Raw genomic sequence first — 26,798 nt, 5'->3', positions numbered from 1 at the left:
GGATTAAGATGTCTAGGGGCGGAGTACCCCTTTAAAGCCCTATTGTGAGTCATACAAAACTATCCATATAATTCAGTGTTTTACAAATAGTGTGCCACCAGCTGTTGCAAAACTACAATTACCAGAACCATGCAGCGGAAATCCCGACTCTGGCATCCACAAACATTCACCCATTCAAAATTTCTGTGGATACAGCTTGGAAATGCATTGCCGTCCACAGATACGGCACATTTTCCAGCTGTCTTAGCGCAGCCAAAACAAGCATACATGTGGAAGGTCCACCTGCATTTTCCAGGAGAACAATCCCTCGGCTGTGTGAACATGGCCAATGGCTTTGTTGACACAATGTAATTTTTGCCAATTGTCCGGCCAGATATTCTGTCCCTAACACGCGCCAACTCATCAGTCAGTGCTAGGACAGCTCAGAAATGCACCGTCTCCATAGACAGCAATGCATTTCCAAGCAGATTCCATCAAAAGAATTGACAACTCTTTCTGCAGAGACTGAAACTTGAATTTCCATGCCAGATGTGTCTGGTGTGGAAATTCTGCAGTGAGCACTGTGCAGCAAAATCCCATTGAAAACAATGGGACTCTGCTGCAACAGAATTTCTGAGCTATACTCACACAGTGTATTTTAAGGCGGATTTTATAAAAAGAAAAAAAATGTGCATCTGTTTTTGCAAGGTTAATAGGCTCTATGTAGGTCTATGGGAAAATAGTTGTCATCGTTAAAGGGGTACTCTACCCCTAGACATCTTAATCCCTATCCAAAGGAAAGGGGAAAAGATGTCTGATCGCGGGATCCTCCTGCTGGGGGAGACCTGCGATCTCGGCTTCAGCACCCCAGACATGCATGGAGTAAACTTCAGCCACACGGGGCAGAGGCTTGTGACGCCACGAGCGGGGGCGTGGCCGTGACATCACAAGCTTCCGGCGCTGCACCAGACGCTCTAAACAAAGGCCGGGTGCAGCAGGGAGATCCGCTGCTGGGGACCCCCAGCGATCAGACATCTTATCCCCTATCCTTTGGTTAGGGGATAAGATGTCTAGGGGTACTCCCCTTTAAATACAGATGACTTTCCCATAGACTTCAATAGAGCCAAACCAAAACGGACCGAATTTCCCACAATTTTACAGACGCATTTTTTTTAAATAACATACGCCTAAAAATACACATCGTGAACACAGCCTTACTCAAGTGCTTTTAACCAAAGAGATGCACATTCTTCATAAATAGCAAAGTAGCTTAGATGTAGAGCTCAGGGCAGGCGTGAGATGTTTGCGGAAAAAAAAAAAAATTGTAGTTGATAAATCACCAACCACTGCAAAAAGCTAACTGTGCCATACTCCAAAGTTGCTTTCCTGAATGAGTCTAAATGAGTTGTGCAAAATATTTTCAACTCTTTCACCCGGCGCACAAAAAAATAGGTGACAATTTACCACCAGAAAAAAAAACTGGGTAAAACCAATGGTATATCCTCTCCTATCTTTAGGATATGCTTTGCAAAATAACAATAAAAATATGAAAATAAACTATAATAATACTAACAGTTTATTTCTTTACGTTACCGATAAATATGTCTTCATCTGTTATACTAGGGACCAGACACTGAAACCTTCTTCTTTCGTTCAGACAGCGTATAAATGCACATTCATTCATACGCTGCTCATATGCAGAGCTGTAATTCTGCTTTAGAAAAATAAAATAAATGGAAAAAAAAAAAAAACTCTTCATGTTTAGCTCTATTCAATCTGTTCTTGCATCTTTTTCAAGCACGGCGAGCATCCCTGAGCATTGTATTCTTGCGATGATCCTTATGTCTTTATTTCTCATCTGTGCATTGTAAGGAGATGCTCACATCACAAACCAACAGGTCCAGTGTGGGATCTATCATTCTGAAGATGACAAGCAAGCATCCCTTTTATTAGACCTTGTGAACTAACTGCACAATACACTAAAGACGGCATTATTTAGACCAGACATCTCAGAAATCTGCTTTTAACAAACAGCAAAAAAATAAGGCATTTTCTGTTTTGTACAACAGATGTCCACCATCTGATTCCTTATATTCACACTGGTAGAAATTCTATATTACACAATGGATTGTTGTTTCAATTAATATGTACATCTTGGAAAAAGTGAAAAGAGTGACTTTCCACTAACCTGAATGTTAAAAATAGAAAGGGAAAAAAAGAAGCTCTGCAAAACTGAGTGTACTGTGGGTTACACCTAACAATGGGAAATCTGTTATATGAAAATTGTACATGCAAATGAATCAGAGGATTTATCAAGATTTTCTATAAAAATAATTAAAGGGTGAAAGCTTATGCACTTGCCTGGATCAAAAATATGGTTCCTTATCATACCATCATTTTTATTGTATGCTGCTATATAGTGTTAGATGTGAGCACTGGACTGTTTTAGTCAATATGCCCCATCTGAGTTGCGTATGGAAGTGTTGTTTAACTACTTTTACAATTTCTGATATATACATATAACCACATCTGAACTTTCATTATCTGTTGACTTCTATAGTGGACAATTCACATTCAAACTACATCATGAAACCTTTTTTTGCCATTTTGCCCTTTTTGTCCCAAAACAAAGATTATGTATATAAAAATAAAACAACTGTTTGAATATGCAGTGCCATACTGAGATAGAAGAACATTAGTACCCCTATTATGCATTCATATCTTTGGGAATTTCATGAGCATGAATCAAAAGTATCAGAACACAGGGATAAAAGTACTTTTCACTGTAGAAGGCAACAGGTGGGGACCTCCTGTTCCACTCAACCGGTTTGGCTTCTGGACGCTCCAGAGGGTGTTGTCTAAGTAGCCCCATAGCTTTTGCTCTTTAATCCACTTCTATGGGAATCTGTTTATTGTTAAAAGAGGCTACCTGGTCACTACCTATGGGGCGATCCCAGTTTGGGTGGCAGCTGGTCCAGTGGGCAAACAGACAGACACCAAGGACAAGGTCTAGGGCAGGTAGCAAACCAATGTAGTCAGAAAGGGATATTCCGGGCAAAAGCATCTTATCCCCTATCCAAAGGATAGGGTATAAGATGTCTGATCGTGGGGGGCCCCACTGCTGGGACCCCCCGCGATCTCCCTGCAGCACCCGGGGCTGCATCTCCTGTTACGGAAACCTCCGGGTTTCCGGGACTGGGGATGTGATGTCACGCCCCCTCCATTCATGTCTATGGAGGGGGCATAATGGCCTCCCATAGACATGAATGGAGGGGGCGTGGTGTGACGTCACGTCCCCAGTCCCGGAAACCCGGAGGTTTCCGAAACTCGAGACGCAGCCCCACATAGAATGCGGGTGCTGCAAGGAGATCACAGGGTTTCTCGGCAGCGGGCCCCCCTGCGATCAGACATCTTATCCCCTATCCTTTGGATAGGGGATAAAATGTTTTGGCCCCGAATACCCCTTTAAAGTAGCAGCAGAGGTTTGTCATCAACAGGCCAGGTCATGCACTGGAAAAGCAATAGGGTACATGTGGGAAGGCAGTAATGAAGTCAGGAAACAGGCTAAGGTCAAACACAGTAAGAAATGTGCATGCAAACTCCACCTTCACAGGAATGCTATGGAACTTCAGGCAACTTAACGTGGGAGAAGCTGCCTGATATGAATGGTGCTATCAGACTATTTCCTGGGAACCAGTTTTGGGTGTGTGTGCTAACCCTTAAAGAGGCTGAGACACCAGCTTGCATGCACCCTAAAGGCAAACCTGGATATGGCAGTGGAGAAGAAAGCAGGAGGACGATGGAGAGCATGGGAGGATGAGGCATGGGCCATGGGGCAGACAATCAAGGTAACCTATGCCCACCAAGAAACACAACTCATCAGTGAGAGTTACATCCACTACTAGTGCTGTAACTGTTTCTACTAAACCACCCACTACACACTGGGGAAGATTTACTATTGAAAATGCACCAAAAAACTTGAGGGACATGCACCACATTTATTATGTTTTTATTATGTATTTCAGACATTTTATAATACACTTTTTTGTTTTTTTAGCAGCAGGACATAGCTTTAATGTGACATTGTGCTCTACAAATTGTAGAAAAAAAATTGAGTGTAAAAAAAAATAGGTTTTTGTTAAACTTCAATTAGACTTAAAAGGTTACTCTACAGGCCAGCGTTCAGAACATTTTTTTCCGAAAGCTATGCGCGTGCTGTGGGGGTCAGCCAGGCCCCTTGTGACGTCATGCCATGCCCCCTCAATGCAAGTCTATGGGAGGCACCACTCCGTCTCCCATAGACTTACATTGAGGGGTGTAGTGTGACGTCATGAGAGGGTGTGGCCAACCCCTACAGCACGCGCACAGCATTCGGAACTAAATGTTCAGAACGCTGGCCAGTGGGGTATCCCTTTAAAAAGCACCAAATGAATTAAAACAGCATAATTTACTGTGATAAATTTGGCTTTTAAACTGTATAGTCTAGGATTACACTATGTTAGACTGTATTAGTAAACATGGCCCATCGTATGCACATTATGAGGAGGAATCCCCTGAGCTGTATGTTTCCAGGTGTATTTTATTTTAATGTGAACAGGTTTAATTTTCAGTTTTAATGCTCAATAGAAATACTGGTAGGAATTTACTAAGACTGGCATCTCAGACACTGATCTGTAGTAAAGTCTTGCAGCTGAAGGATTGGGTACCTCTTAATGGGAACCGTATTTAATGCATGTCTATGAGCCGACCGGAGTGAACCGCAGCCTCCGGTCGGCTTCGTTTTCGGCCGTATGTGTCGTATGGTCGACCACGTTTTTGCCTGCGGTCGGGAAACCGCATACGGCCGAAAACGAAGCCGATCGGAGGCTGCGGTTCACTCCGGTCGGCTCATAGACATACATTAAATACGGTTCCCGAATACGGCTGAGTGTGGGCGCCGCGATTAAGCACCACCCCCCCTCCTCCCAGCCGTATACAGGAACCGTAGTTAACAAAACATGGTGTGAACCCAGCCTAACTTACGGTAATTTATAGCTGAAATATACATTAAAACTCTAGCTTGTATTGCAGTAAATTCGATGTATGTGGTAGCCACACCGCTTTTAAGCTAAGCCACACCCATTTGCTTTGAAGTGCTTGCATGATTTGGCAAAAAAAAGTCAAAAAATGTTTGAGCCTAAAGCCCGGACATACTGCCCACTATTTATCACACAGTTCAGACTAATCCCCACCTCTCCAATGGAAACAACTTTTCTAATGGCTGGATTGACTTGATGTTCATTGTGATCTGAAGTTACATTACAGTGCTACATTTCTACATTTCTTTTTCTATTAAGATATTGTCTAATCTTTTTGAAAAGCTAAAAATGTGGTAATATAAGTAAAGAGGCCTGATAAGAAAAAAGCCCCTCAAAATCTACCACCAGTCCAGTACCGCCAGACCAGACGTCTACCGGCAGTCTCTATTTGCAGAAGCAATGATGTGTCGTTCCAGCTTACCACTTCTCCAGCTAATCCTGAAATGCGTGTATGACATGGTCGCAGCAGCAGGTGATCACTTGTAGCATTGCATAGTAGAAATGTATATGTTCAACCATCTTTCCCTCGGTGGTGACTAGGGGTTTATTAATAGATAAATACAGCACATAACTCAACTTTTTATGCAGATTAATTCTCTATATCAAATGTATAGGTAGAAATATACTTGAAAACACTAATATGTCTTTAATAAACTTTGAAGAACTGGTTCTGAGCCTTCGAGGTCTTAAGAATTTCATGGCTTCCTCAGTTTCCTGCAGAATAATTAGATAGTTAAGATACTTTAAGTCTGATGGAGATATCTGTCAGGGGTGAATTCTTCTCATAAAGAGTGAACATCGGTCGGCAAGACTTTCGTTTTATCAACTGGTAAAGTTTAATGTAAACTACACAAGAATTAGATATAAGGTTTCAACAAGACCTGAAGGCCACGAGCCAGGAGAACAGGGCAGCATTGCTTACATTTCTGCTGTATAGCTCTGCTTAAACTTTTCGTACCTCAGAATCCAAGACAGCTATCTACTATTTCAGACAATAAAGGGGTACTATGGTGGCAAAAAATTTTTTACCTAAGCAACTGGTGCCAGAAAGTTACCGTATTTTTTGCCGTATAAGACGCACTTTTTCTTCCCCAAAACTGGGGGGGGAAAAAGTCGGTGCGTCTTATACGGCGAATACACCCCTAACGCGGCGGTCCCTGTGGCCATCAACGGCCGGGACCCGTGGCTAATACAGGACATCACCGATCGCGGTGATGCCCTGTATTAACCCTTCAGACGCGGCGATCAAAGCTGACAGCCGCGTCTGAAGGGAAAGTGACACTAACCCGGCTGTTCAGTCGGGCTGTTCAGGACCGCCGCGATTTCACCGCGGCGGTCCCGAACAGCCCGACTGAATAGCCGGGTTAGTGCTTACAGGACAATCGGGAGGGACCTTACCTGCCTCCTCGGTGTCTTCTCCGTTCAGGGATCCCCCTGTATGGCTGTCGCTCTCCTTCCTCGTCATCACGTACGTGCGTCGGTGTGCGTAATGACGTGATGGCGGGGATGGAGAGCAAGGATACCCGGCCGGCAGCAAAGACGTTCCGGAGCGACGGGGACAGCGATGGAGCGACATCCAGGGCAGCGGTGACGGGTCCGGAGCGGCAGGGACACGTGAGTATTACCTCCTATGCAGTGGTCTTCAATCTGCCAACGGCTGTCCGGGCATGCTGGGAGTTGTAGTTTTGCAACATCTGGAGGTCCGCAAGTTGAAGACCACTATTGGGTTCAAAATCTAAATTTTTTTAGATTTTGAACCTATAAATTGGGTGCGTCTTATATGCCGGTGCATCCTATAGGACGAAAAATAAGGTAAACAGATTTGTAAATTACTTCTATAGAAAAAATCGTAATCCTTCCAGTACTTATCATCTGCTGTATACTACAGAGGAAGTTGTGTAGCTCTTTTCAGTCTGACCACAGTGCTCTCTGCTGACACCTCTGCCCATGTCAGGAACTGTCCAGAGTAGGAGAAAATCCCCATAGCAATCCTCTCCTGCTCTGGACAGTTCCTGACATGGGCAGAGGTGTCAGCAGAGAGCACTGTGGTCAGACTGAAAAGAACTATACAACTTCCTCTGTAGAATACAGCCGATGATATGTACTGGAAAGATTATATATTTTTTTTTTATAGAAGTAATTTACAAATCTGTTTAACTTTCTGGCACCAGTTGATTAGGAAAAAAAATCCGTTTTCCACCGTAGTACCCCTGAAGACTGAAAAGAACAACAACAAAGAACTATACAACTTCCTGTGGAGCATACAGCAGCTGATCAGTACTGGAAGGATTAAGATTTTTTAGTTGAAGTAATTTACAAATCTGTTTAAGAAGTGGGACCCCATAATAAATATCTTCAAAAAACACAACTTTATTGTGTGGAGTATGGAAATGGACTTAAGGAATTAAAGAAGCAGCCCAGTTTCCTTTTTTCTTTTTACTTATATATTGCTGCAGAGAATAATGTAGATATATGCCTCATTCTTACCTGTGTTAGCTGATGTAAAAAGCAAGAGATTGACTCCATGTTGGTTTGCAATACCACACTACAGCCTACATTTCCCATAGAATCTTTGGTTGAGGTTGTGGTGTTTGATCACTGTAGCTGGTTATCTAATCAGATTTGTGGTCTAGGAGTTCACCAAGGTGAAGTTGAGTGGTTTAAGGTCAGTTCACATTATGTGCAGTTTTGATGCTTTTTCTCATTCAAAGTGCATATTGCTATAAGGCAAGAGAAACTTGACCTACAGTATAATCACAAGTAAGATTTTTAATAAAGATTTGATGTCTTTAGACCTTGTTCACAAGTTCAGTTCTTACTATATTTTTCACGCAATTACTGCATATTGGCTGTTTTTGCTGAGATTTTCCAAAATCCTGGTATAAATGATACACTTTACCATAATTTGCACAAGTGCAGTAAAATATCAGAATTTTAACCACAATGTTTGGCAAATCATGGAAAAAAACAAAAACTCAGAAACAACAGTTGCAGCAAAAAACACAATGGGGTGTATTTACTAACGTGATCCCGACTCTTTTTTGGTGGGTTTTGCGCCCAAATTGTGTTCCATGGAACATGCGACACAATTTGGGCGCAAAACCCAACAAAGAAAAACCCAAAAAGGGGGCCTGACCACGACAGTTTTGAAAAATTACAACATATTTTTAAAGATTTCCTCAGAAAGTGTAGTGAATTTGAGCTGAGGAAAACCCCACAGATGAGAACAGTTGTATAAAAAGCAAAACGTAGGGAAAAGTGCAAAATGTAGGGAAACCTTTGTAAATACCTTGGGAAAATACATGTCGGAAATCAAAACCCACAAAGAAAACTACACTCCACTCTTAGTAAATAAACCCCAATGTGTGAACACAGCTTCTGGAGAGGTGTATAACTACTGTATATCTTGATCATATCATAGAAATAGCAGTAGTATAAATATTTGGGAGGGGTCTGGGAGCTAGCAGAAGGGATTTGGTAGGTCATAATGTCTTCCTATAATTCACAGGAAGTCAGATAACCGAGGACTAACAACCTCTGACACATATTAAAGGGGTACTCCACTGCCCCAGCGTTCAGAACATTTTGTTCCGAATGCTGGGTGAGGGCTGTGTCACGATGCCGGCTGGCAGGTAGTGGATCCTCTGTGCCAGAGAGGGATTGGCGAGGACCGCGCTAGTGGACCGGTTCTAAGCCACTACAGGTTTTCACCAGAGCCCGCCGCAAAGCGGGATGGTCTTGCTGCGGCGGTAGTGACCAGGTCGTATCCACTAGCAACGGCTCACCTCTCTGGCTGCTGAAGATGCTGAAGATAGGCGAGGTACAAGGGAGTAGGCAGAAGCAAGGTCGGACGTAGCAGAAGGTCGAGGCAGGCAGCAAGGATCGTAGTCAGGGGCAACGGCAGGAGGTCAGGAACACGGGCTAGGAACAGACAAGGGAACGCTTTCACTAGGCACTAAGGCAACAAGATCCGGCAAGGGAGTGCAGGGGAAGTGAGGTGATATAGGGAAGTGCACAGGTGAACACACTAATTGGAACCACTGCGCCAATCAGCGGCGCAGTGGCCCTTTAAATCGCAGAGACCCGGCGCGCGCGCGCCCTAGGGAGCGGGGCCGCGCGCGCCGGGACAGAACAGACGGAGAGCGAGTCAGGTACGGGGACCGGGGTGCGTATCGCGAGCGGGCGCCACCCGCGTCGCGAATCGCATCCCGGCTGGAGGCGGGACCGCAGCGCACCCGGTCAGTGGATCCGACCGGGGCGCTGCAGCAACGAGGATGAGGCGAGCGCTCCGGGGAGGAACGGGGACCCGGAGCGCTCGGCGTAACAGTACCCCCCCCCTTGGGTCTCCCCCTCTTCTTGGGGCCAAAGAACCTGAGGAAAAAAAAGTCAATTTTTCCGTGATGAGGTCCGATGCACATTAGGAGGGGTTCTGTGCGGAAACGCATGAGACAGTCCAATCTTTCATTGTTAATGCAATAGATGTAGAGGGGTCTGGCGAGACTGGTCACGGGGACGTAGAACCTGTTGATGAGAGAGGCCAAAAAAAAATTTCCTGCAGATCCGGAATCCAAGAAGACCACAGCAGAGAAGGAGAAGGCAGAGGCAGACATCCGCACAGGCACAGTAAGACGTGGAGAAGCAGACTTGACATCAAGAACTGTGTCACCTTTGTGCGGAGTCAGCGTACGTCTTTCCAGACGGGGAGGACGGATAGGACAATCCTTCAGGAAGTGTTCGGTACCGGCATAGTACAGGCAAAGATTCTCCATGCGGCGTCGTGTCCTCTCTTGAGGTGTCAAGCGAGACCGGTCAACTTGCATAGCCTCCGTGGCGGGAAGCACAGGAACGGATTGCAGAGGACCAGAGGAGAGAGGAGCCGGGGAGAAAAAACGCTTCGTGCGAACAAAGTCCATATCCAGGCGGAGCTCCAGACGCCATCCGGAAGAACGCATGTCAATGCGAGTGGCAAGATGAATGAGTTCATGTAGGTCAGCAGGAGTCTCTCGTGCGGCCAGAACATCTTTAATGTTGCTGGATAGGCCTTTTTTAAAGGTCGCGCAGAGAACCTCACTATTCCAGGACAACTCGTAAGCAAGAGCACGGAACTGAATGGCGTACTCGCCAACGGAAGAAACACCCTGTTCCAGGTTCAGCAGGGCAATCTCGGCAGAAGAAGCTCGGGCAGGCTCCTCGAAGACACCACGGACCTCAGCGAAGAAGGACTGGACTGTGGCTGTGGCAGAATCATTGCGGTCCCCATCAAACTTGTCCGGCAGGGACAAGCAGGGGTTAAGAACGGCCGGTTGCTGCGGAGGAGTTGCAGGAGCCGGCGGAGGAGATGGTTGTTGCAGCTGTAGCTGTGACTGAAGTTGCTGTATCTGCGGCAGCAGCTGCTGTGACTGAAGTTGCTGTATCTGCGGCAGCAGCTGCTGTAACTGTGACTGAAGACGCTGTGTCTCGGAGATCAAGTATGCCAGCTGTTGATCTCGTTGGGCGATCTTTACGCCAAATTTGTCCGGCAGGGACAAGCAGGGGTTAGGAAGGGCCGGTTGCTGCGGAGGAGTTGCAGGAGCCGGCGGAGGAGATGGTAGTTGCAGCTGTAGCTGTTGCTGTATCTGCGGCTGCAGCTGCTGTATCTGTGACTGAATACGCAGTGCCTCGGAGGTCAAGTATGCCAGCTGTTGATCTCGTTGCGCTATCTGTTGCGACTGCTGGGCGATCTGACAAGCTTGCTGGGCGACCAGCGTAGGGAGGTCAGCGACAACTGGCAGAGGAACTTCAGCGGGATCCATGGCCGGATCTACTGTCACGATGCCGGCTGGCAGGTAGTGGATCCTCTGTGCCAGAGAGGGATTGGCGAGGACCGCGCTAGTGGACCGGTTCTAAGCCACTACAGGTTTTCACCAGAGCCCGCCGCAAAGCGGGATGGTCTTGCTGCGGCGGTAGTGACCAGGTCGTATCCACTAGCAACGGCTCACCTCTCTGGCTGCTGAAGATGCTGAAGATAGGCGAGGTACAAGGGAGTAGGCAGAAGCAAGGTCGGACGTAGCAGAAGGTCGAGGCAGGCAGCAAGGATCGTAGTCAGGGGCAACGGCAGGAGGTCAGGAACACGGGCTAGGAACAGACAAGGGAACGCTTTCACTAGGCACTCAGGCAACAAGATCCGGCAAGGGAGTGCAGGGGAAGTGAGATGATATAGGGAAGTGCACAGGTGAACACACTAATTGGAACCACTGCGCCAATCAGCGGCGCAGTGGCCCTTTAAATCGCAGAGACCCGGCGCGCGCGCGCCCTAGGGAGCGGGGCCGCGCGCGCCGGGACAGAACAGACGGAGAGCGAGTCAGGTACGGGGACCGGGGTGCGTATCGCGAGCGGGCGCCACCCGCGTCGCGAATCGCATCCCGGCTGGAGGCGGGACCGCAGCGCACCCGGTCAGTGGATCCGACCGGGGCGCTGCAGCAACGAGGATGAGGCGAGCGCTCCGGGGAGGAACGGGGACCCGGAGCGCTCGGCGTAACAGGCTGTGGGGGTCATGACGTCACAGCCTTGCCCCTTGTGACGTCACATCACGCCCCCTCAATGTAAGTCTATGAACGTGATCTCACGACCCACGCAGCCCGCACCCAGCGTACGGAACAAAATGTTTCGAACGCTGGGGCAGTGGAGTACCCCTTTAAGCCAAGTAACTTTGTGTAAGTCAGGCTGGTGATCATATGACCAAGTTATAGTAATAAAACACATGGATGCAGCCGTGTTGGAATAAAACAAATGTCCCTGCATGATGAGTAATGGGGAGTGCAGATAATGGCCCTCATTTACTATTGCAAACCCGGCATGTTTTGTAGGGTTGTGTGGCCAGATTCTGTTGCATTGCGCCAGAAATTCTGTCTGCGCCAGATTTTGCGCCAGAATTGAAAAAACCCAGACTAACTCTCCATTTTGCTAAGAAAACCCGAAAAAGCCGGGAGAAGGGGCGTGGACTTCAAAAAGGGGCGTGTCCCCAACATTTTCACACATTTTCACAAAAACCCAACATATTTACTACAGTTTCCACAAATGTAGGGAAATGTAAGGAAACCTTAGTAAATACCGGGGAAAATAAATTGTAGGGAATTAATTCCCACAAAGGAAACCTACACTCCACTCTTAGTAAATAAGGGCCAATATGTGCAAAAAACAAAGCCTGGTGTACTGCTTTAATATGCCTCTACAAAATCTTTTCCCTATCTTGGACAAAGTACCTAATGTATAATGCACCATCAAGTATAAATATAATACCAAAGAAGTAATTGAGTAGTATAAGGTGCAATAATGCTAGGCTACCTAAACCACATAGATATACAGTACACCCTGTTCCAAATTATTATGCAAATTATACTTTTCTCATTTACCTAAATAATTGATGTAAATAACAGTCAGCATAATTCTCACGTTATCAACTACTAAGAGTACCATTCAAATTTATTGAACAATCCTCCTAATGATAACAGTATTTTTTCAACATAAGAACTTACAATGCATTGTTCCAAATTATTATACACAGTATGTTTCAAAACACTTTATAGGTTGTAAAGAACTGAAAATTGTCATTTGTTGTGTTTGCAGCATATTTACTGAAATCAGAAGCTATTTCAATCAAACTTTTAAAAACATTTTAACTTTTTAAAATTTTAACAGGTCATGTTACATTTTAACATAGGACCCCTTTTGTGATAGCAGCTTCACAAGTCTTGCATCCATTGAACTTGTGAGTTTATGGACAGTTTCTGCTTGAATTTGTCAGCATAGCCTACCAAAGCTGCTGTTTGGATATAAACTGCCTCACACCCTCATAGATCTTTTGCTTGAGGATGCTTCAAAGGTTTTCAATAGGATTGAGGTCAGGGGAGGATGGAGGCCACACCATGACTTTCTGTCCTTTTATACCCATGGCAGCCATTGATGCTGAGGTATTCTTTGCAGCATGAGATGATGCATTGTTATGCATGGAGATGATTTTATTACGGAAAACATAGTTCTTCCTTCTGTACCAGGGAAGAAAGTGGGCAGTCAGAAACTCCACATACTTTGCAGAGGTCATCTTTACAACTTCGGGGACCCTAAAGGGGCCTACCAGCTCTCTTTCCATGATTCTGGCCCAAAGGATGACTCCACCACCGCCTTGCTGATGTCACAGCCATGTTGGAACAGGGTGGCCGTCAACCAACCATCCACCACTCCATCCATTTTGACCATCCAGGGTTGCACAGCACTCATCAGTGAACAGGACTGTGTGAAAATTAGTCTTCATGTATTTTTCTGCTCATTGCAGCCATTTTTTCTTGTGAGCATTGGTTAGTGGTGCCCGAATAGAAGGTCTATGCACAGTTGCAAGACTCTGGAGGACTCTACACCTTGATGTCCGTGTGACTCCAGAGGCACCAGCAGCTTCAAATATCTGTTTGCTGCTATGTAATGGTATTTTAGCAGCTGCTCTCTTGATCCGATGCATGGATCTGGCAGAAATCTTCCTCAATGTGCCTTTATCTGCACAAACTCGTCTGTGCTCTGAATCAGCCACAAATCTCTTCGTAGTGCAATGATCACGCTTACGTTTTCGTGAAATATCTAATGTTTTCACACCTTATTCAAGGCATTGATCTATTTCAATCTTTTCAGCAGTAGAGAGATACTTTTTCTTCCCCATATTGCTTGAAAATGGTGTTTGCTTAATAGTGTGGAACACCCACCTTTAGTAGTTTTTCCTTAAATTGGGCTCACCTGGCAATCTAATTATAATAGGTGTCAGAGATTGTTTTCAGTGATCAAAAGAGCCCTGAGACACAATGCCATCCATGAGTTAAACTGCTAAACAAAATATTTAATCTTTGTGATACTTAAATATCATTTGCATAATAATTTGGAACAGGGTGTAAATACAATATCAAGTTTTGTAGCATCAGAAACTTAACACTAACCTGAATAGTATAAAGTTCTAACCTAGTATTCAATACAAGTCCCTTGTATGACAATATATCAGGGCCAATCCAAGGTCATGGACGCCTGAGTACAGAATTATATTTTTAGTGTCCCTAGGTGGTTGTATGCTTATTACCTCCCTCTCTTTACAAATGCCAATCTGCTAACACAATGTATAGATCATTTTTCATCATTTCTTTATTCTTATCCTCAACAGCTCTAATAGGGTATAGAACAAAAATTTACATATATCAGGCGGATTTCGGCAGCATAAAAGTCCCCAAGGAATGTCCACAAGGAATATGTTGGTAATTCCACCTTGCATCGCAGTCTTTTTAAAGACAATGGGTATTCCTTGGCACTGTGTGCACACGTCAGAAGTTCTGCAATGGAACTCCTGGCAAGGAATTGGATCCCAGCTTAAGGTTACACATGTTTAAAGGGGTTCTCCGGTGCTTAGACATCTTATCCCCTATCCAAAGGATAGGGGATAAAATGCCTGATCGCGGGAGTCCCGCCGCTGGGGACACCGGGATCTTGCACGCAGCACCCCGTTTGTAATCAGTCCCCATCAATGCCCCTCAATGCAAGCCTATGGGAGGGGGCGTGACAACTATTACGCCCCCTCCCGTAGGCTTGCATTGTGGGGCGGAGCGTGATGTCACATGGGGGCGGAGGCGTGACGTCACACGCCGTCGGCCCTGTGGCCGTCGGCAATCAGACCCGGAGCGAGCACGCTCCGGGGACTGATTACAAACGGGGTGCCGCGTGCAAGAGCCCGGGGGTCCCCAGCGGCGGGACTCCCGCGGTCAGGCATCTTATCCCCTATCCTTTGGATAGGGGATAAGATGTCTAAGCTCCAGAGAACCCCTTTAATCTTCATCAGAATCTGTCAGAAAAGTCCAATTTGTCAATTGGATGACACTTATGTCTGTGGCAAATTGCAGCAGACACAGGTCCTGATTCTGGATAATTTCTGCTGGAACAGGAAATTGCAGGCTCAAATTTCCTGGCAAAATTTTCTCAGTGTGAACGAACCTTTACTGTAAGGAACATGGATAGACACATATACATGCATGCACACACCATTTACACAAACACATACATATATGAACAAAAATAAACACACAAAGTAGAAAAAGACATATCCAGCACCCAAAAGAAATAGTATATCTAAAACTAAGAACTTTAATAATACATGTTTAAAAAAAAAAAAAAAAGCAATATGTCACTCAATAGTGGAACGTCGACGCGTTTTGGGCTGAGCACTAGCCTCTAGCCATGATTAAAGGGGTACATTTTTTTTTTATCAACTGGTGCCAGAAAGTTAAAAAGATTTGTTAATTACTTGTATTTAAAAATCTTATTCCTTCCAGTACTTATCAGCTGCTGTATGCTGCAGAGGAAGTTGTGTAGTTCTTTACAGTCTGACCACAGTGCTCTCTCCTGACACCTCTGCCTTGTCAGGAACTGTCCAGAGTAGGAGCAAATCCCCATAGCAAACCTATCCTGCTCTTGACAGTTCATGACATGGACAGAGGTGTCAGCAGAGAGCACTGTGGTCAGACAGAAAAGAAATTCAAAAAGAAAAGAACTTCCTCTGTAGTATACAGCAGCTGATAAGTACTGGAAGTATTAAGATTTTTAATAGAAATCATTGACAAATCTGTCTAACTTTTTGGCACCAGTGGATTTAAAAGAAAATGTTTTCCAGCGGAGTACCCCTTTAAAGTTCTTAGTTTAGATATACTATTTCTTTTGGGGCCTGGATACGTCATTTTCAAATTTTTGTTGCTATCTACGTGGGAAATGGCCCATTGTTGTCCGTGCTCCTGAACTTCCCACTGCCATGGATTTCACTTGAGTTCAGACTGGTGGTGAGCTGACCTGCGCTTTCTTCCTATTTTTACGTTTATAAACACACACCTATATAAACACATACACACCTACAAATATGAAGACATATACACATACGTACAAACATATAAACACATATACACACACTATATAAACACACACACCCCTATAGAAACACATATATACCTTTATATATAAACACATAAATACCTTTATAAATAAACACATATACACACACCTATATAAACACACACCTACATATATATATATATATATATATATATATATATATAAAAACACATATACACCTTTATATATATATATAAACACATATACACCTTTATAAATAAACACATATATACACACACCTACATATATATAAACACATATACACCTTTATATATAAAAACATTTACACCTTTATAAATAAACACATATATACACACACCTATATAAACACACACCTACATATATATAAACACATATACGCCTTTATATTTATAAACACATATACACCTTCATAAATAAACACATATACACACACACCTATATAAACACACACCTATATATATATATATATATAAACACATATACGCTCACATACATATAAAATCAGCCCTGCTATATCTTGAATATGGAATATAGGGAGAGATTTATCAAAACCTGTCCAGAGGAAAAGTTGCGGAGTTGTCCATAGCAACCAATCAGATCGCTGCTTTCATTTCTGAAAAGGCCTCTGAAAAATGAAAGAAGTAATCTGATTGGTTGCTATGGGCAACTCAGCAACTTTTCCTCTAGACGGGTTTTGATTAATCTCTCCCATAGAGCTTAATGGAAAAAAATGGCTCTCTGAAAATGAAACTGTAAATAAATAATATGAATGGGATTAAATTTTGATCTCCACATTGTACAAATAGAAAAAGGAGATAGCAGAGCTTTAGTGGGTCCAGAGCAGGCAACTAGATTATTATATATAATAAATGGGACATTTTGTCTACATTGAGAGGCTAAAAAAAATCAGGCTTGTTCATCTCTAAATGCCTTTTAGGTAATTTCATTAATGTGTCTATGTATGGTCAATACAAAGAACTGGCACATGATTTATTCATTCCAATTACTGTATAAGGGACCACAGGACATTTTTCATGTGTTGGGGAAAGGTGATTTAGACGTCAGCAAAGCAAAAGGTAAACAAATTATGGAAGGCCTTACTTCAAGAGGTAGTAATACTTGATATTATGACAGCACTCATAAAAGGGCTTGATGCTTATATAATGACAAATGGCATTGAGGATTATAAATAATTTAAGATTAAATGATGTATAATTGATCTGAGAGGTTGAACTTGATGGACATGTGTCTTTTTTTCAACCTAGGTCTTCTTTAGATCATTTCACAGAGAGTATGAGATCAATTCTTATCAGCAGGATAATACTGGAGTAAAACTATGTTTAGAAGTAAGAGTAATCAGGAAAAAATTGGGACGTGTTAGATGGCGCCAAATCCCAAAGGAAACCAATATGCCAAAGGTATTTGTTAAAAACAAATTTGGCTTTTATTGGCAACTTAAAATGGGGTGCCCTATTTTACGTTGCCAATAAAATCCAAATTAGTTTTTAAGAAATACCTTTGGCATATTGGTTTCCTTTGGGATTTAGCACCATCTAACACGTCCCAATTTTTTCCTGATTACTATTACCATGCACCGTTACCTGAAAGTCACGGTGAGGGACGTAGAGGCTGCCTCCCGCACATCTGGACTACAAGCACCAGCGAGTCTAAGGGCGAATAAAGGCGTTGTGCCCTCAGCACAACTTTCCACGGAGCGCACCTCGGTTTTTTCTTTTAATTCTCCTATGTTTAGAAGTAGGCCTATACCACCCCAAAACTTTCTATTGATGGTGTTTGAATATAATTTCTCCTTTTTAACTTATCTTACATAACACAAGAACAACAAGAATGTCTTGTACTCCTCCACTGTGTGCTACCCACTACTTCCTAGGTTTTTAATGATTTCAGGGAGCTTCTGGGACATATTTCGTCTTCACACCTGCACATTTTCTCTTTATGGATGACATTTTTTGCACGGCTTTTTTTTTTTTTTTTTTTGCAACATCACTTTTTTCAGCCAGTGTCATCTGATGTTCTACCATCCATCATATCTCCACTTTTATTTAGTAAGAACATAGTGCACTTGATTCTACTTGAAGTCTTTTATATTCTTTATCGGTGATATTCTTGGTAGTTTTTATTTTATCATAGAGCATCAATGTAACTCTAGGTCCATCTATGTTAAAACGTCGTCAAAACTTGTATTTGTACTTCCTACATTTATTATAGGTTTCCCTGTATGCTGTGTAAAAAACAGCAAGCTTCTGTACAGGTCACCTGTCTAACCCAGGAAGAAGTACAGTGCCGCCTACAAAAAATCTAAATAGACAAATCACCAGGTCCAGGTGGCATTCACCCTGTGTTGTAAAGGAATTAAGTAATTTAATAGACAGACCCCTATTGTTAATATTCAGGGACTCTATAGTAACAGGGACTGTTCCCCAGGACTGGTGCATGGCAAATGTGGTGCCAATATTTAAAAAGGGGTCAAAAGGTGATCCTGGGAATTATAGACCTGTTAGTTTAACCTCTGTTGTATGAAAATTGTTTTAGGGTTTTCTAAGGGATGCTATTTTGGAGTATCTTGATAAAAATAATTGTATGACTCCATATCAGCATGGCTTTATGAGGGATCAGTCCTGTCAAACTAACCTGATCAGCTTTTATGAGGAGGTGAGCTCCAGACTGCATTTTTTTAATGTCATTAAAAGGGTTAATAAGGTCTGTGGGGGAGTGTTTTTTTTAAAATAATTTTTATTTTTTCATTGCGGAGTGTTTTTTATAATTGAATTTTCTGGCTTAGTAGTGGATGGCGTCTTGTAGTGTTAGCCACAAACCAGCTAGCGCTAACCCCTAATTATTACCCCGATACCCACCACCCAAGGGATGCCAGGAAGAGATGGTACCTGTAGGCAGTAATTGGCTGGTGTTATTTAGGCTGTGGAGGGCCAGTAACAATGGTAACCCACCCTGGTAACCTCAGGCTATTGCTGCTTGCTTGGTATCTGGCTGATATTGACAATGTGAGGAACCACACACGTTTTATTTATTTATTTAAAAAAAACAAAAAAAACGCATAGGGTTCTCCATGTTTTCAGTATCAGCCAGATACCAACCAAGTAGCAACAGCCAGATGTTACCAGGGAGGGTGAGAACAATTGTTTCTAGCCCCCCCCCCAGCCTAAATAATGCAAGCCTCTTACCGCCTAGGCCCAGGAGCGCCATATTTGACGCTCCGGGCCTGTTGGCACCGGCTCTTCCCAGCATCCGTGTGGTGGTGGGTACCGGGGTAATAATAAGGGGTTAGTGCTAGCTGTTTTTGGTGCTAACGCTAAGCCCCAGCTTAGTAATGGATTCCGTCTCTCCTACAACTCCCATCATAGTCGGAGTCTGTTTATCATGGGAGTAGTGGACCTAACAGACCCAATAGAGTCCAGCAGCTGGGGGATGTGCAAGAGCCGTCCCTCAGCACTGCGGTACTACAACTACTCTCATCATGGGATAGATTCTGTCCCATGATGGGAGTATTTGTAGTACTGCAGTGCTGGGGGCTGGCTCCTACATCCTCCAGCATCTGACACTTTCTACGTGTCCTTGCTAAATTTTTTGCAAAAAAAGCGCAATTGCAAAAAAAAAACAAAAAAAAAAACACCCATACATTTTTGGGGCAATTGATACATATCAGTCCACTGGATAAAGTGGTGTACGGTACACCAAACAGGTGACAACTTTGGAAAAGCATCCACCAAAAAACGCAGCACAAATGCAAAAAATGCAAATGCGCTAAATTTTTAGACATGAAAACTGCTGGTGTAAAGCCAATTATACATGTCCTCCAAGGTCTGTTTAGTACAATACACTATGGGGGACATGTATCAATGTTGGTGTATTTTAGACTATATTGTGGACGCTTTAAAGATGTGCACATTTTGCGCAATTGCACCAAATTTACCATTTTAGTGCAAGCCTCATGATAAATTAGGTGCAAACTTCAGACTTGGACCACTCTTCCAAAGTGCCCAAGATTGTCACAAAGGTCTATCCTGCATCAAGATATTTTGCTCTATTCAATGGTACATGTCTGTTTTTCCAAAGTCAGCTTAAATAATTATTGTTTGATCTTTCTCTCTGTCTTGCTATTTAATATATAGTAAGGATATTATTTGAACATATTAATTATAAAGCTAGATCATGATGCTGGATGTTGCTTGTGAGTTTGCCTTAGAGGGAGATTCTTCTCCTACACGTGGTCCCTTTCAAGAAATTGCCGTGTCTCGTAGGCACAGGTTAGGATATACTAAGAAGGAAAAATTTTCTGAGCAAGAATCATTGGTTTTGGTTTGTGCTACCACAAAATGGCCAAATCTGATTTTAACCCCTTAAGGACGCAGCCCTTTTTCACCTTAAGGACTGAGCCCTTTTTCGCAATTCTGACCACTGTCACTTAACAAATAAATAGCGCGAAAACGCTTTTACCGAATATTCTGATTCTGAGATTGTTTTTTCGTGACATATTCTACTTTATTTTGGTGGTAAATTTTCGGCGTTACTTGCATCCTTTTTTGGTGAAAAATCCCCAAATTTCATGAAAATTTTGAAAATTTTGCATTTTTCTAACTTTGAAGCTCTCTAATTGTAAGGGAAATGGATATGCACAATACATTTTATTTTTCTTCACAAATACAATATGTCCACTTCATGTTGGCATCATAAAATGGACATATTTTTGCTTTTTGAAAAAATTAGAGGGCTTCAAAGTAGAGCAGCAATTTTCAAAAATGTCATGAAGATTGCTAAATCTGAAGGGACAGGTGTTACAGAACTACAACTCCCAGCATGCCTGGGCAGTCGAGGCATGCTGAGAGTTGTAATTTGGCAACATCTGGAGGGCTACCGTTTAAGCATCATTGTAACAGTGGTCTCCAAACTGTGACCCTCCAGATGTTGCAAAACTACAACTCCCAGCATGCCCAGACAGCCTTTGGCTGTCTGGGCATGCTGGGAGTTGCAGTTTGGCCTTCCTAGTGGTTGCCACGGTAAAGATCGTTTTACTTTCACTTTCAATGTCCCCCCCCCACCGTCGATTCCCTACCTGAGCAAGTATCCAGCATGCTCCAGCGAAGATCCCGGGTCCCCAGGCATCTTCTCCTGCAGATACGGCCTCCATCTTCTTCCCAGATCCCCTCGACATCCAGGGGCCGGCAGAACTCCGTTCTGACTAATGGCAGGGGATAGGGGGAGATCGCAGCTCTGCGACCTCACTCCTATCCCTTAGGCTAATTGGGGCTGTTGCTGACAACTCCGATCAGCCCTATTTTCCAGGTGATCGGGTCACCAGAAACCCGATCAGCCCGGAATTGGAGAAAATCGCATGTCTGAATTGACATGCGATTTTCTCCGATCGCCGACATGGGGGGTCTCAGGACCCCCCTGGGTGATGTGTCGGGGTGACTGCTGAATGATTTCAGCAGGCATCCGGCTCCGGTCCCCAACCGGCTAGCGGATATGCCCTCGGTCCTTAAGGACTCGGTATCCATACGCCCTGTGTCCTGAAGAGGTTAAAATAGGCTTGTTTTTTTTATTTTTATTGTATCCCTATATTTTAGTGTGTTTGTTTACATGTGTTTGCAATATGATGTCTTGTTTTTCTGGTTTATGTTGGTGATTATTTAGGTTTGAAAAACACATTTAGGGTCTATTCACATGTACAACAGTATTCTGCGCCGATTTGATGCGCAGGATTTCAAGTTGTGTTCAGTCATTCTGTTTACATTGAAAACTGCAGCAGAAAAATCTGTGCATCAAATCTGCGCAGAATACTGTACGTGTGAATAGAGCAGTAAAAAGCAAAATCAACTTTTAATTGTGAAGTAACCTAAGGGGAAACACTGTGCAATCACCTCACATATTAACAAACAACTTCCAACAAGAAACACCCCACAAAAAAAGCTATTTTTGCTTGGATTAAAACAGTGTAGCGTCTGACACTTTTCTACGTGTCCTTGCTAGCAGTCTTAGATTTTTTGCACAAAAAAAAAAAAACATCCATAAATTTTTTGTGCAGATGATACATACCAGTCCACTGCATAAAGTGGTGTATGGTACACCAAACAGGTGACAACTTTAGAAAAGCATCCACAAAAAAAAAAAAAATGCAGCACAAATGCGAAAAAAGTGCAATTGCACAAAATTTGTAGACGTGAAAAATGCTGTAAAGGCAATGATACATGTCCCCTTATGTCTGTTTGTGCTATTCACTTCCAAGTCTGCTTGAGCATTTACCTTGTTTGTATCTTGTGATATTTTATCTGAGTTTTTTGCCATGGTTAATTAGTCTTGTTTAGTAGATTTTAGTCTGTGTTTCATTAGTCGGTTTTTAGGATTGTATTTCCGTTCTGCTATGTTGCTGTTCACACTGATATTTCTTGTATCCGTTTTCTGAGTTTTTGTAACAAGACATCCCTGTGACCTTTTAATGGGACTCTGGAGAATTGAGATTAAGTGCAAGATATCTCCATGCTCAATGGTGGACTCTGGGAGATTGAGTTCTAGTATCAAGACATTCCTGTGTTTTCCGGAGGTTTTCTGGGGGATTGAGTTTTTATTCCTGTTTGTCCTGGAGTCTATGCTGACCCATCCGTTTCCTAGTCTTGTGTTCTGGACCTAGTCTGTTTGTTAGTTATCTGTGTTCAGTGTGAATAGTGTTCTATATTTATATCCTGTTTGGTTGATCTTATCTTTGTTCATTGTACTTGTATCTGTTTGTGAACAGTGTCCTATGTTCTTGATAAATTTGCCTTAGATTCTGCCCTGTTAGAATTTGTATCCTGTCTGGTATATCTGGTTATCTAGTAGTTTTCAGTTTTTTGTTTCTGGCCGGTGACCGACTATGTATATTATTTGTTTCTACGCCACTGCACTTTAGCGCAGGCAGGGACCGGGTCCAAATTGTTGATCCATCGCTTAGGATGTTTTTAAGGTCAGTTTAGGGCTCACTCTTCATGTCCCCCAGTCGGTCATGACAACAGTGCTGAATTCACCAGTGGTTTTCCATCAGGATTTCTCATACTGTGGGGACACTGCACCTACTCTATTTTATACTTTTTTAGTGTCTTGAGCCTACGTTCATTGAATGCTATTTATTATATGTGAAATAGAATGAGGTGGCACTCACGATTCAGTGTGATCCATATATTTTATAATCAGATCTTCAGATACAGGTAATGGCCAACAAGCTGTTTCACGCTATGACGCTCTTCCTCAGGAAGCGCGTCATAGCGTGAAAAGGCCCATTGGCCATTACCTGTATCTGAGGACCTGATTATGAAATAAATGGATTGCATTGAACCGTGAATGCTGCCTCATTCTATTTCACATTTGGATTCGACTTGTACCTTTTGGGACTGAGCATCACATATGCATCGGTGGTTTACAGAGCATAGGGTGTATGCTGCAGCACACACAGTGCAATTATCTCCACGTGGAAGTAGTGCTGACGATTTCTCTTCTATGAGCTATAGATTGCTATTACCAGCATGAAAAAAAAAAACAACTCATTCTCACCTCCCTCTATGATGTCATCCGATGCCCCGCAGCATCGGCTACTTTCTACTTATGAGACAAATTCTTCTCTGCAGTGCCGACCCTCTCAGCCATCCAGTAGGACACTACTGCAGTCAGTGATTGACTGAGCAGGCTATCACTGCACAGAAAAGATTGTCTCAGAATCCCAAACTGCAGGGAACCAGATGAGACGATAGCGAGAGCCCCAGAGGTCCTCACTGTAAGTATATGTTTTTTTTTTCTTGCCATACCCCAGTAACATATAAGGTTTTTTTTAATGGCCGAAAAAACTCCTTAAGGAGGGAGTGAAAGAAATGTTTTATGACTTGAGAGATTTAACGATAAATATCTAAATGTAGAAGCTATAATAAAAGAAAGAATGTGTTGCATTTCATGAGGTATCACAACTGGTGACGAGGATGGGATAAATTCCACTAGCAACTCGAGTGTCTGCCATTTCATGAGGATATAACAATTCTTATTTTGCAGAACAAGAATTACAGAGCCAGAAAGGGCATGTGGGATGGTTGTGTTATTGTTTTACTTAAAATTTGGCAGGCAGCATCTCGTTTAGACAACCACTTTTGGAATTTGTGGTATGACGGGAAATGTTTTCTGTAATAATCCCAACTTGAAGCAGTTTGAAGGGGTTTCTCAGGAAGGAAACTCATTTTAACACTGAGCTCAACTGCTTACCAGGGGTCTATCTTCTCAAATGCGTCCCCTATAGGCATGGGCAGTAGTGGTGGTGCTTCTATAGAAATATGGTATTACTTGTCGCTCGCTTTTAATTGGCAGGTCTCCATTCTGGCTTAGCGGAGTACCTTCAGCATAAGTTTTAGGGATCATTAGGAACCTAATAAAATGTTTTTGCTTATTCTTTAAACATCTCATAGCAATCTAAAGGAGAAGTCCCATTCAGAAGTTTTTTTGTACCATTATGCCCAGGCTACCAGGATCTAACACAACAAACTGGACTCACCTGGTGCCGCTCCCTCAGTGCCCCAGTCCTCCACTGCTGTCTATTTCCTGGTTGCTCTTAGTCAATCACTTATCACCAGCAGCCTATCACCAGCCTCAGTGACCATGTCATCTTCATCTCCAATGTCTTTCCATTGTGGATTCCTATTTTTAGTATTAATATAGACATTAATATCCTTGTTTACTCTGCATATATATATATATATATATATATATATATATATATATATACAACTGACCACCTAGGTGGCCACTAGAATCCTTAATTTCCAATCCACCAAATTAGAATTAAGACATGACTCAATTTTATGCCTTTAAAATTTGAAAAGCTGACGCATAAATCCTCCCCTATGTTTCACCACACACAGTTGCTTTCTCAAGGGCATAGGGAAAATGGCTTCTAGCCCATGTTGGTTTATGCGTTAGGTATTATTATCTACCTACTTGGTCCAGAGTCTAAAGTGTGGTGCGTGTGGACTGCAGCCACTCCATCCAAACACGTCATCTAGTTTGTGCACTGATATGATGAAATAGTGTGCAAATATACACCAATGAGACCAGTGGGTTGAGATTTTTACATTTTAAAGGCATATAATTAAAAGTTATGTCTTTATTCTAATTTGGTGGACCTACAGTATGTGGTCAATTGTGTATATATAATTTTGGAAGTATTGACCCTCTATCCAGTAGTCCAATATATTGTTTTAGTTCTATCTGCCTATGTCCCATAAGTGCTGTAGCCGCTTGTGAGTTCTGCAGTGATAACAGGTAAAACAACAACTTCCAGTATACCCTTACCATTGCTTAGGGTATACTGGGGGTTATAATTTCAAAATTTCAAAAATGGTAACATTTTATTATCCCTTTATCCATACTTGGCAATTGGTTTAGTTGATTTTAACAGTAGAAATAATGCCTTGTGACTACATTGCAGGTGTCTGTAATGCCAAGTAGGGGACCTGTTAAAATTTTTATCCCACCCCTTAGTGGGAGAGTAACAATGGAGGGGACTTGGAGCACACATAACCATTCATGTTCACATCTACATTACAGTAACCCCCCCCTCCCGCCCCCCAGGAAGACTAATTTAGAGTAACTTTAAAACAATTTCGAGCTCTCCGTTTCCCTTCTACGTATGACCGGCATTAATTCCAAATTCATTTTTCTTTCAGGGTGAGAGAATATTGCTTTCACTTAACAGTGTCAGAGTAAATTACAGAGCCAACAAAAATCTTTAGACGTAAAGAAGCATTTTTCTGAATAAATGAATAAGTGAAATTGTTGTAATTGAGGTGTGAATGCTTGAACCTAATTGAAAACGCAGGAAAAACCTGGAGGCTCTGTGTGTAAATAAACAGGATTAGCATAAGCCGAACGTTTAGGAAATTATGTGTACTGTGAATTTCATTGCAAAAGAGAAAAAAAATATATGAAGTTTGTTAAAGCAGAAAATAAAAACAAAACAAAAGAGAAAAACAACTGCACTTCAAACACCATATAAATATATGTTGGGAAGCAGGAAGGTAAACGATTACGGCAAATTCTTTATTTCACAAGATGTAAATGAAAAAACAAATCACAGGGAGTTGTATATTCCCTGTAACTGATAGGCTGCAAGTCACATATTTTCACAAACGGTACATAACTTATTGCAAGGAAACCCAAGTGTTATATGTTTCACTTTGTTTTTGTTTGTGCAGTTTTATTATAGATTGTTTGCCCCTCAAGACCATGGGAGGATGAACTGTAGATTGTTCCTGTGACACCTTCTTGCCCCCTCTGTTTTTGCATAATTCTAAAATGAACAATTACACTTATATTACACAATTATACAACATTAAACTCAGGCTTTCCAAATTTCCACTTGTTTTTTGCCAGCATTTTTTTGCTTTTAGATGACTTGGACACACTGAGTGTCTGGGCAGCTATTTGACAAATTAGGTTCAATGTGTACAAATGTAAAGTTGTGCATCTGGGTACTAATAACCTGCATGCAACATATGTCTTAAAGGGGTACTCCCGTGGAAAATCTTTTTTTTTTTATCAACTGGTGCCAGAAAGTTAAACAGATTTGTAAATTACTCCTATTAAAAAATCTTAATCTTTCCAGTACTTTTTAGGGTATGTATACTACAGAGGAGATGGTTTTCTTTTTTGAACATAGAGCTCTCTGCTTACATCATGACCACAGTGCTCTCTGCTGACATCTCTGTCCATTTTAGGAACTGTCCAGAGCAGCATATGTTTGCTATGAGGATTTTCTCCTACTCT

Source organism: Hyla sarda, chromosome 9 (genome assembly GCF_029499605.1).
Source record: "Hyla sarda isolate aHylSar1 chromosome 9, aHylSar1.hap1, whole genome shotgun sequence".
NCBI classification, from domain to species: domain Eukaryota; kingdom Metazoa; phylum Chordata; class Amphibia; order Anura; family Hylidae; genus Hyla; species Hyla sarda.
Note: the sequence above shows the minus strand (reverse complement) of the source record.